Source organism: Oryctolagus cuniculus, chromosome 1, assembly GCF_964237555.1.
Source record: "Oryctolagus cuniculus chromosome 1, mOryCun1.1, whole genome shotgun sequence".
NCBI lineage: Eukaryota > Metazoa > Chordata > Mammalia > Lagomorpha > Leporidae > Oryctolagus > Oryctolagus cuniculus.
Genome location: NC_091432.1, coordinates 50,901,147 through 50,911,449, shown reverse-complemented (window position 1 = coordinate 50,911,449; position 10,303 = coordinate 50,901,147). Strand labels below are relative to the sequence as shown.

The 10,303-nt window shown below is 43.2% G+C and overlaps 1 pseudogene; it reads left to right on the top strand.

Moving 5' to 3' along the window:
- Window positions 1-937: 937 nt before the first annotated feature.
- Window positions 938-9,397, top strand: LOC100357365 (zinc finger CCHC-type and RNA-binding motif-containing protein 1 pseudogene; annotated as a pseudogene).
- Window positions 9,398-10,303: the final 906 nt, after the last annotated feature.

Genomic DNA, 10,303 nt, shown 5'->3' with positions numbered 1-10,303 from the left:
GTAATCCATAAGCTGTACTTTGGAAATTTATATTCATTAAATAAAAGTTAAAAAAAGCAACAACAACAACAAAAAGATTTATTTTATTTGAAATAATTACAGAGAGAGGTAGAGACAGAGAGGGAGGTCTTCCATCCGCTGGCTCACTCCCCAGATGGCCACAATTGCCGGAGTTGCACAGATCTGAAGCCAGGAGCCAGGAGTCTCTTCTGGGTCTCCCATGTAGGTGCAGGGGCCCAAAGACTTGGGCCATCTTGCACTGCTTTCCCAGGCCATAGCAGAGAGCTGGATCCAAAGAGGAGCAACCGGGATTAGAACTGGCATCCACATGGGATGCTGGTGCTCCAGACCAGGGCTTCAACCCGCTGTGCCACAGCGTCGGCCCCTAAACTTATCTTTTAACAACAATTACCTGTTTCCTCCTAGGGTCTGCATTAGCAGGAAGCAAGAATTGGAAGCAGAGCTAGGATTTGAATCCAAGCTCACCAATATGAGATGCAAGTACCCCAAGTGGAATCTTAACTGCTATGCTAAACATCCATTCCCCAAACTTAGCCTTTAATTACATTTTCCTTGAAGTTTTTGAAGTACCCTCATAAAGCTGCCAAAGTGTAAGCCCACACTTTTCCTCTTCTGTTGGACTCTCTGAGGACAGTTTCTGCTCAGGCTGCTTATTTACCAGGCAATAAGCAGGAGGGAAAATGAAGATGTCTCTGCCAGCTCAGGCACAGCAGACATGTGACATTCACACACAAGCTATCAAAATAAAAGAGGATGGTACTGGATGCTGTAGATCCTAGCAAGGGAGCATGTCCATACGCGACAGAGGAATGCGCTAGCCTAGGAGATTTTGAGTAGAGTGATGACACAAGGTGACCTATGTTGGAAAAGGACCAGTCTGATCACGGTGTTGGGCATTAACTGTTGGAGGGTCAATATGGGGAATCGGGGAGACCAGCTGGAGGCTACAACAGTTACTACAGTAAGTAACAGAGGCTAAGGATGACAGTGGCTGGCACCAGGGTGGTAGCCGCAGGGAAGTGAGAAGTAGTTGGAGGCAACTGAGCGGCTGCCTGCCTCTTAATGTACACAGACACCTGAAATTCACAAACCATCAGATCTACCCAGTTCACGTTTCTACTTCATCTCAGAAGTACTTTAACACAAGATCTCCTGAGACCTTCCTCTAAACGAGTTAAACAGAGTCTGGACAAGCGCAAAACATCTGGTACCCACTAATTCCCAAGTGGTTCAGATTGTTTTCATTCACAGTTTGCAGCTTTTGAGCTATGTTAGTGCAGGCCTGGGGGTGGTGCAGTTGAAAAGCAAGAGTTGGGAGGAGCATTTCTCACGCTGGCCTGCCCCTGGCCTGCCCTATGCCTTGGGTAGGCCCCAGCCTCCCTGCTATGGAATGAGGAAAGGGGAGGAGGTGCATTCTGAGCTTTCTCAAACCTCCAACAGCCTACAGTTCTCTCCATTCTTTTCTTTTAAAATTTTGTTTATTTGAGAGGAAGAAAGACACACACACACACACACAGAGAGAGAGAGAGAGAAACTTCCATTCTATGGTTGACTCCCCAAATAGCTGTATCAGCTAGCACCAGGCCATGTGGAAGGAGTGAAGTTTGGAGCTGGGAACTCAGTTCAGGTCTTCTATGTGGGCCCAACCACTTGAGCCATCACCACTGCTTCCCAGGGTGCACATTAGCAGGAAGCTGGAGTTGAGAGCCAGAGCCAGGTGTAAACTCAGGTATAGGCCACAGTTCTTAATTTGCTGGTGTCCAGGCTCTGTGGTAAGGATTCCAGAAAACACTTGGACTGGGATAACAGCTTCCTCTTATTTATTTCAATTCTGATTTTTAAAATGAGACCAACATCACTGAGAACTATATGCCAAGTTCAAGAGCAAAGGACTGCACTTAAAAAGTTTAGGCTTGGCAGCTTTGGCTCTATACTTTCTCGGAGAAGACTCCACTCAGTTCTACTTAGACCTTCAGAGGCAGCGAACTCTCTGGATTATAGAAAGCACTTTCCTGCACATTTCAGCTGGTGCAGTCTTGGTAGGACTCAGGGGTCTGTGATTCTTCTCTTAGGACATGCTGTGTACACTGCCAGGTTTTCCTTGACTATGACTAGAAATGATCTCGAAGAGCTTTGGTGGGCATTCTCTCCAATCTTTGCATACCACCCTCCCTTCCCCGACCCACCACAGAGTGAATGTTGTGTAGCTCTGAGGGGTGCTTACTGCTTCTTCCTGGGTTGTGTTTTTCTGAGGCTTCACAGGGCAGATGCACACAGCCTGGTGAGCTGAGGTCATCAGTGGTAAACGTTAAGGGATCCTTTTCCCCAAACATTGCTGTCCATTCCAAAAAGCAGGTACTATGGCTTGCATCAGAAAGTATCTTTGTAAATATAGTCTGTGCCTTGTGGAGGCCATGTTCCACAAGGGCAGAAGGTGAACTGTAGAGGCCTTCTTAGCTCTAAATGATGCACTTGTCTCTTAAACATGCCCAGGATTGGTTTTCAGTGGCAGTATAGCTGATCCGGAACTTACTGAAGTCATGTACCGCTTAACAATTAGGATGCTTTCTGCGAAATGCGTTGTTACGCAATTTTGTCACTGTGTGGACATTATAGGGTGTGCTTACACAGACCTGGAAGCAACTACAGGCTACTCCCTGTAACTATACTGAACACCTGGCCTCTATGGTATATGTGATTGTACTAAATGCCATAGGCAATTATAACACAGGAATAAGTATTTGTGTAAATAAACATTTCAAACAGGGTTGTTTACTACAAAGATATGAGTAACGTGTTGTACTATGCTACAACATCATGATGTCTGTGACATCAATATCTGATAGGAACTTTCCAGTTTTGTTATAATCTTACAGGACCACTGTTATGCAGCATGTTGTCGACTGAAATGCTCTAGGGTGTGAGACATAGTTAGAAGGCCAGGAAATAGGGTGAGACAAACTCTATAACATTTCCCCTTGGTGGTTTAATAGTTAGACTTCCCCAGAGTTCACAGGCTACTTTGCCACCCAGACTCAGAGCCAGCCTGCAACCTACTACAGGCTAACATTTAAAGAGCACTTAACATGTGTAACACTTAACCTGCATTACCCTACTTACCCAGCCCTGTGAGGCAGGTGTTATTTTTTCAGTACAGATGAGGAAGCTAAGTTCTATAAGTATAAATAAAGTTTTTCAGCTAGTAAGTGGCAGGGCATGGATGGTCCAATTCTTAATCACTTTACTGTATTGACACCCTCAGCTCATGTATCACCTAAACAAAGGCAGCTGCCTCCCTGCTCTTCCACATGGGTTCATTCTGCAGAGATGGGGCCAGGGACCACACTCAAGAGTAAAGTCAGTTAATGGAAGGGTTGGAAGAATTTCAAACCAAGTTTGAAGCTTTTTGGGCAATGAAATTCTATTTTCCAATAATGTTTACCTATTACTGAGCAAATCTTTTTTTATAATTAAAAAATCCTCTCTATGCTAAGTTCTCTCATTTTCATTGCTAATTTTGTGTATTTATATTCTTTATTTTATTCAGGAATAAATATCAGTGATGTATCTATTGTATTATTATTTTCCCCCAAAGAAATAGCTGCTGCATTTATTTAAATTATCAGAAAGCATTTATCACTCCTATATATATCCTTTTATTTAACCATTATACTATAGCCATTTATTGAGTGCCCAACATAGACTAAGAATTGTGCTGAGTTTCAAGAGCCAAAAAGTAACGAAACATAAGAAATGTCTACTGACATGAAGCTTATACTCTAGCAGGTTGTAATAAAGAAAGGATATTGGGGGTTAAATTTGTGCTAGTCTCAGTCATGTACTTTACACACATTACCTCACTGCCTTCACACCACCCCCATAAAGTAGATGTGATTGCTATGTACATAGGGAGGGCACTGAGTTTAGTAACATTCCCAAGATTACCTAGCTAGAACAAAGAAGAACAATCCAGGTTCTCAGAGTGCTTGTATTTGGTACCATCCTAAAACATTGTAAGGAATGCAAAGGTGAACCAGACTTAGGTCCTTCAAGAAACTTATGGTCTAAAAGAGGATGGAAGATAAATTTACATTTACAGCACAGGTAGACACAAGGTCGGGTAAGTACTGAAGAGGGAAAGTCATGTCTAACTGAACATTTCAGGGAGTTTTCATGGAAGAAGTGACATTTGTTTCAGGTTTCAACATGAACAAATGAAGAAGGAATAAGGAGAGCATTAGTTAAGGCGCAGAAAGTGGGAAGCAGAGAATACAGGCCAGTTTGAAACTTGGAGATCACCCAAGAATTAGTGGCAATGGAGGTTATAGAGCTGAACAAAGCTACAAAACTCCTAAACAAATTATTGGGGAGGGACCCTCTTTTCTGTAGAAGATACATTCCAAGGCCTCGAGTACATACCTAAAATTGCAGATAGTACCATGCATTTTTCTATAGGGAATTTCAAATGTTCATTTAGAGTAAGCTTGTTATGGCTTCCCTTGGGTGTATCCAAATAGCCAGCGTCAGTTCTCTTGTGTTTGGGGGCCATTTTTAAGTGAAATCAGCAGTACCTGGGCACAGGCACTGAGACTGCACAAGAGTTGATCCAAGACGGCTAAGGGGTGGGCAGCCGGGGGTACAGATACGCTGGGCACAGAGATGGTCCGCATCCCAGGAGGGAGGGAGGATGCAGCATGGGATTTCATCACACTATGCGGAAGAGTTTGCAGCTTAAAACCTGTCGCTCCCCCATTCGCGGAGGAATGACACCAGACCCTGCGCTGTTCTTTTGTCTGCTCGGCCCTTCCCGGGTTTGCTGCTTGTCCTTCCTGGGTTGGCTCCACGGAGGTGGAGGGGCGGCACTCCCTGCCACTTTCCCCGCTTCCGCGGAGGAGCGGCACACCGCTGGCCGGCTCTCTCGAGGGCTGCTCAGATGTTCCTCAGATGTTCTTGGCGCATGTTGTCTCTCTCCTCCTTTATAGTCCTCTTCCACCAATCCCAACTCTGCTGCCCACACGCCTAGCACACTGCTCTCCTCCAATCAGGAGCAGGATCAGCTCCTGCAGCTTATCAGTCAAATTGGTGAGAGGCAGCTGCGTAGAAGTTTACTCCTCCCCAGCGCCATATTGTGGGAGAGCAGATGCATAGAATAAGTCTTAATTCCAGTAACAGTCTAGTCTCAGTTGCTCCCCACAAAAACCCATGAGTTGTTTACTTCTGGAACTTCCAATTTAATATTTTCAGACCCCAGTGGACCTCAGGTAACTGAAATTGCAGAAAACAAAACAGCAGGCAAGAGGTGACTTCTGTAATGGCAAACTGGGGTCGACAGCACAGTGAAGCCATTACTGCTAGCTTACTGCAGGGATCTACTCTTCAAGCATTTGGACATTTATTATATAATTATATCTGATATCTGAATCACATTTTGTGAAAATGGTTATATATTTTAGACTTAAAAAAAGTCTCTTTAGTAATGTGGGTGTGTAATAACACATTCCTTGAGAATAGCTACCCTAAATGAGCAACAAATATCACATGCATAGTGAAGTGCTAACATAGGTTTCTCATTTTTTTGGACAGTATTCTGCTCAAATACACCTGAATGTTAAAACAGTTTTCACTGATAGTGAATCATTAAGCAATGATTATAAATTGTGAGTGACAGAACTTTGAGAACATTGTTTCAACTTTTCATGGAGAGGGGAATATGATAATAATTTCCATGTCCCTTACCCCAAGGGTTTCCTACACAGTCCTTAAAAATTATGTTTTTGGTTGAGAAATGCTACAATTACCCCAATAAAATAAAGGATACTAAAAAGATCATTATTCTTCACATTTTTCAAAAAATTCTAGCTGTTGCAGAAACATACACATACACACACACACATTAGCAAAGAAAAACATAGGATACTTGGAAAACTTTTGTTAATTAACTAAAGCATCACACAAATTAATAAAATAAAAAGAATACTATGTATAATATTTATGTATATTTATTAATACTCTGTATTAATAAAAGGAATACTATGTATAATATTGAAATATATTTCTTATACATCAAAAAAAGTAGTGAAAAGGGATACCATTCATAAGAGCATGAGAACCTTTCAGAAGACTTGAAATATATTTAAAAGAATAATTTTTCAGGCTTGCATATGAATAAAACTACAAAACTTTACTTAGCAGCATAACAAAAACCTTGAGGAAATGGATGTGAAATAATACCCATGTGCCTCACTGGAAAGATTTAGTAGGAAAAGATGTCAACCCTTTCCAGATTAGTCTATAAGCTTAAAATTTTTTTTTTTTTGACAGGCAGAGTGGATAGTGAGAGAGAGACAGAAAGAAAGGTCTTCCTTTTGCCGTTGGTTCACCCTCCAATGGCCTCCACAGCTGGCACACTGCGCTGATCCGATAGCAGGAGCCAGGTACTTCTCCTGGTCTCCCTTGGGGTGCAGGGACCAAGGACTTGGGCCATCCTCCACTGCACTCTCTGGCCACAGCAGAGAGCTGGCCTGGAAGAGGGGCAACTGGGAAAGAATCCGGCGCCCCGACCGGGACTAGAACCTGGTGTGCCAGTGCCGCAGGCGGAGGATTAGCCTACTGAGCCACGGCGCCGGCCCTTAAATTGTTTAAGTACAAATGCTGAAAAGAAAGTTTTCTTTCTGAAACTTGGTCAAATTATCTTGCAACTTGAAGCATTTTTTGAATACTAAGTAAATTGTGAAAACTACAAATGACAATGGTAAACTTTGACTTCTAAGAGTTAAGTATGATGATGTCATAGTAGTTTCTTATGTATTAATGAATAGATGGATCAAATAGATTCCCAGAAGCATACCCAAGTATATGGAATAACTTATTGTATGATAAAAATGACTTTTATAGTCTGGGGTAGATCTTTCAGTAAATAGTCCAGTATTAAATGTTGGTATAGGGCCGGCACCGTGGTTCACTGGATTAATCCTCCGCCTGGGTGCTAGGTTCTAGTCCCGGTTGCTCCTCTTCCAGTCCAGCCTCTGCTGTAGCCCGGAAAGGCAGTGGAGGATGGCCCAAGTGTTTGGGCCCTGCACCCGCATGGGAGACCAGGAAGAAGCACTTGGCTCCTGGCTTCGGATCTGCGCAGCGTGCCAGCCACAACACGCCAGAAGTGGCGGCCATTTGAGGGGTGAACCAACAGAAGGAAGACCTACCTGATAAAAAATAAATAAATAAAAATAAAATGTTGATATAACTGCCAATTATTTTTGAAAAAAAAAATAGGGCTCCATTAGATAATTGTCTTTTTTTTTTCTGACTTGTGCCATTTTTGGAGTGTCTGATAAAGCATGAAGCTGATGATATACTTTTTTCTTAAATATTTTATTTATTTATTTGAGAAAAAGAAAAAGTTAGAGGGAAATACAGAAAGGTCTTCCATCTGCTGGTTCATGCCCCAAATGGCTGCAATGGCAGGAACTAGGCTGATCCAAAGCTGGGAGCCAGGAACTTCAGGTCTCCCATTTGGGCGCAGGGGCCCAAGCACCTGAGCCATCTTCCACTGCTTTCCCAGGCCACAGCAGAGAGCTGGATCAGAAGAGGAGCAGCTGGGACTGTAACCTGTGCCCATATGGGATGCCTGTGCACCAAAGTGCTGCCCCCAGTGATAAACTATTTTTTTTAAGATTTATTTATTCATTTAAAAGTCAGAGTTACACAGGGAGAGAAGGAGAGGCAGAGAGAGAGAGAAAGAGAGAGAGAGAAAGAGAGAGAGAGAGAAAGAAAGAGAGTGTGTGTGTCTTGCATCCACTGGTTCACTCCCCAGTTGGCAGAGAGCTGGATCAGAAGTGGAGCAGCCAGGACTCAAACCAGCACCCATAAGGGATGCCAGCACTGCAGGCAGCGGCTTTACCAGCTATGCCACAGCACCAGACCCAACCCAGTGATATACTTTTATGAGGACCCAGACATAGGGCTACGTCTAAGGAAAGGGTTGGTAACATCAGAGGGGAGTTATCATTAAAACCCATTCTGGCAGGGCCTGCGCTTGCAGTAACCCGCGTGCAGCATTCCCCAGCACCAGGCTAGAAGCCAAGCCGAGCCGGGGTCCCAGGTGTCCCCAGTATTCCCTACAGCGCCAAGTGGCACCCAGATTTCCCGTGCTTTTTGTAGCAGTCGGTGCTGCTGGCTCAGATTCCCTGCACCCGCTCTTGTGATCTGAAATTTGCACTGGGTTCAGTCGCACGTCATTTTCTCGGAAGTGAATGGAAATTGGCCCCAAGTGAAAGCATAGCATATGTCTCCAACTTGCCCTGCAGAACAATGACCTATACAGGATATTTTCCAAATATGGCAACGTTGTAAATGTTACTATAATGAAAGATAAAGATACGAGGAAGAGCAAAGGGGTTGCATTCATTTTGTGTTCGGATAAAGACTCTACAAAAACCTGCACCAGGGTGGTAGACGACCAACAGTTATTTGGTAGAGTGATAAAAGCAAGGATTGCTATCAACAATGGAAGAGCAGTTGAATTCATCCGAAGACGAAACTACTGTGATGAATCCAAGTGGTAGGAATGTGGGGAAAGTGGACACTTAAATTATGCCTGTACCAGAAGTATGCTGGAGAACGCGAACCTCCAAAGAAAAAAGAAGAAAAAAAAAAAAGAGCAAGAGAGAGCAAGTTCCTGAACCAGAAGAAGAAATTGAGGAAGTAGAAGAAAGTGAAGATGGAGGGGAAGGCCCTACTCTGGACAGTCTGTCAGCCAGGCTGTAGCCTTCCCGCAAGCCAAAATTGAAGACCAACAGAGAAAAGGGAGACCAGAACAGGGGGCCCCTCAGCATCGGATGACTGAGGACGGCCAAGGATAAAGAAAAGCACACATTTCAATATGAGGAAGAGCTCAGTGACTGAAATTACATTTACTGTGTAAATGTCCCTAAAATATAAAAGTCTTGGAGCATAAAGTTCAGCTTAGGACTAAGGTTAGTTTTAGAATTTCAGCATAAACACACTTACTACCAAACAGTTTGTTACTAGAAAATAGTTCATAGAAAATGTAGAAATAAATAAAGCATTAGGTTTCATCTTGCCTTAGCACAGTACAGTTCGAGCATCCCTAATCTGAAATCCTAAACACTCCATATCTGAAGCTTTGCAGTGCCAACACAGTGTCTCAAGTAGGACGTCGTGACAATGTTGTTACACATCCTGTGTAAAGTTACCTTCAGGCTATGTACATAACGTTTATATAAAACATAAATGCAGTTCATATTTAGACTTGGTTCCCATTCCTGTGATATCTCATTATGTTTGTGCAACAATGCAAAATACTTCTGGTCCCAAGCATTTCAGATAAGGGATATGCAACCTGTACTAAAAATCAGAACTTGCTAGTAATAACCGGAAAAGAACTAATTTTAGTAAAAATAAGAAAGTATTAGAATAATACTGTAGTCATCCCATGAGAAAAAGGTATTAAGGTGATTTATTTGAGATGTTCATTACAAAACTTTACTAGTGTCTGATTGGTTTACATGGCTTTCAAAATTTAATCTTCAAAAACAAATACTTCGTAAAATGTTAATAAACTTTTTCGAGAGAAAAAAACATTCTGGATGATCTGACATTAGCACTCTGGCTTTGTGAATGTCATTGATGAATAGCCTTGGTAGTCTGACTGATATTGCCTGTATCAGTGGTATACAAATGCTGGTGTCCACTATTAGGGAATTTCCACCCTGTAGCAGAATGAAGAAAGTAGGAAAAATACAAAACTTATTAAATATAATATACTATCATTTTCTAGAACTTGAATAGCTATTTCTCAAAAGAAGACATAGAAACGGCCAAGAAGTACATGAAAAAATGCTCAGCATCACTAATCATCAATAAAATGAAAATTAAAACCACAATGATATGTCACCTCACAGCTTTTAGAATGGCTGTTATCAAACAAATGAAAGATAAGTGTTGGCAAAGGTGTGGCCAGCGCCACGGCTCACTAGGCTAATCCTCCACCTTGCGGCGCCGGCACACCGGGTTCTAGTCCCGGTTGGGGTGCCGGATTCTGTCCCGGTTGCCCCTCTTCCAGGCCAGCCCTCTGCTGTGGCCAGGGAGTGCAGTGGAGGATGGCCCAGGTGCTTGGGCCCTGCACCCCATGGGAGACCAGGAAAAGCACCTGGCTCCTGGCTCCTGCCATCGGATCAGCGCGGTGCGCCGGCCGCGGCGGCCATTGGAGGGTGAACCAGCGGCAAAGGAAGACCTTTCTCTCTGTCTCTCTCTCTCACTGTCT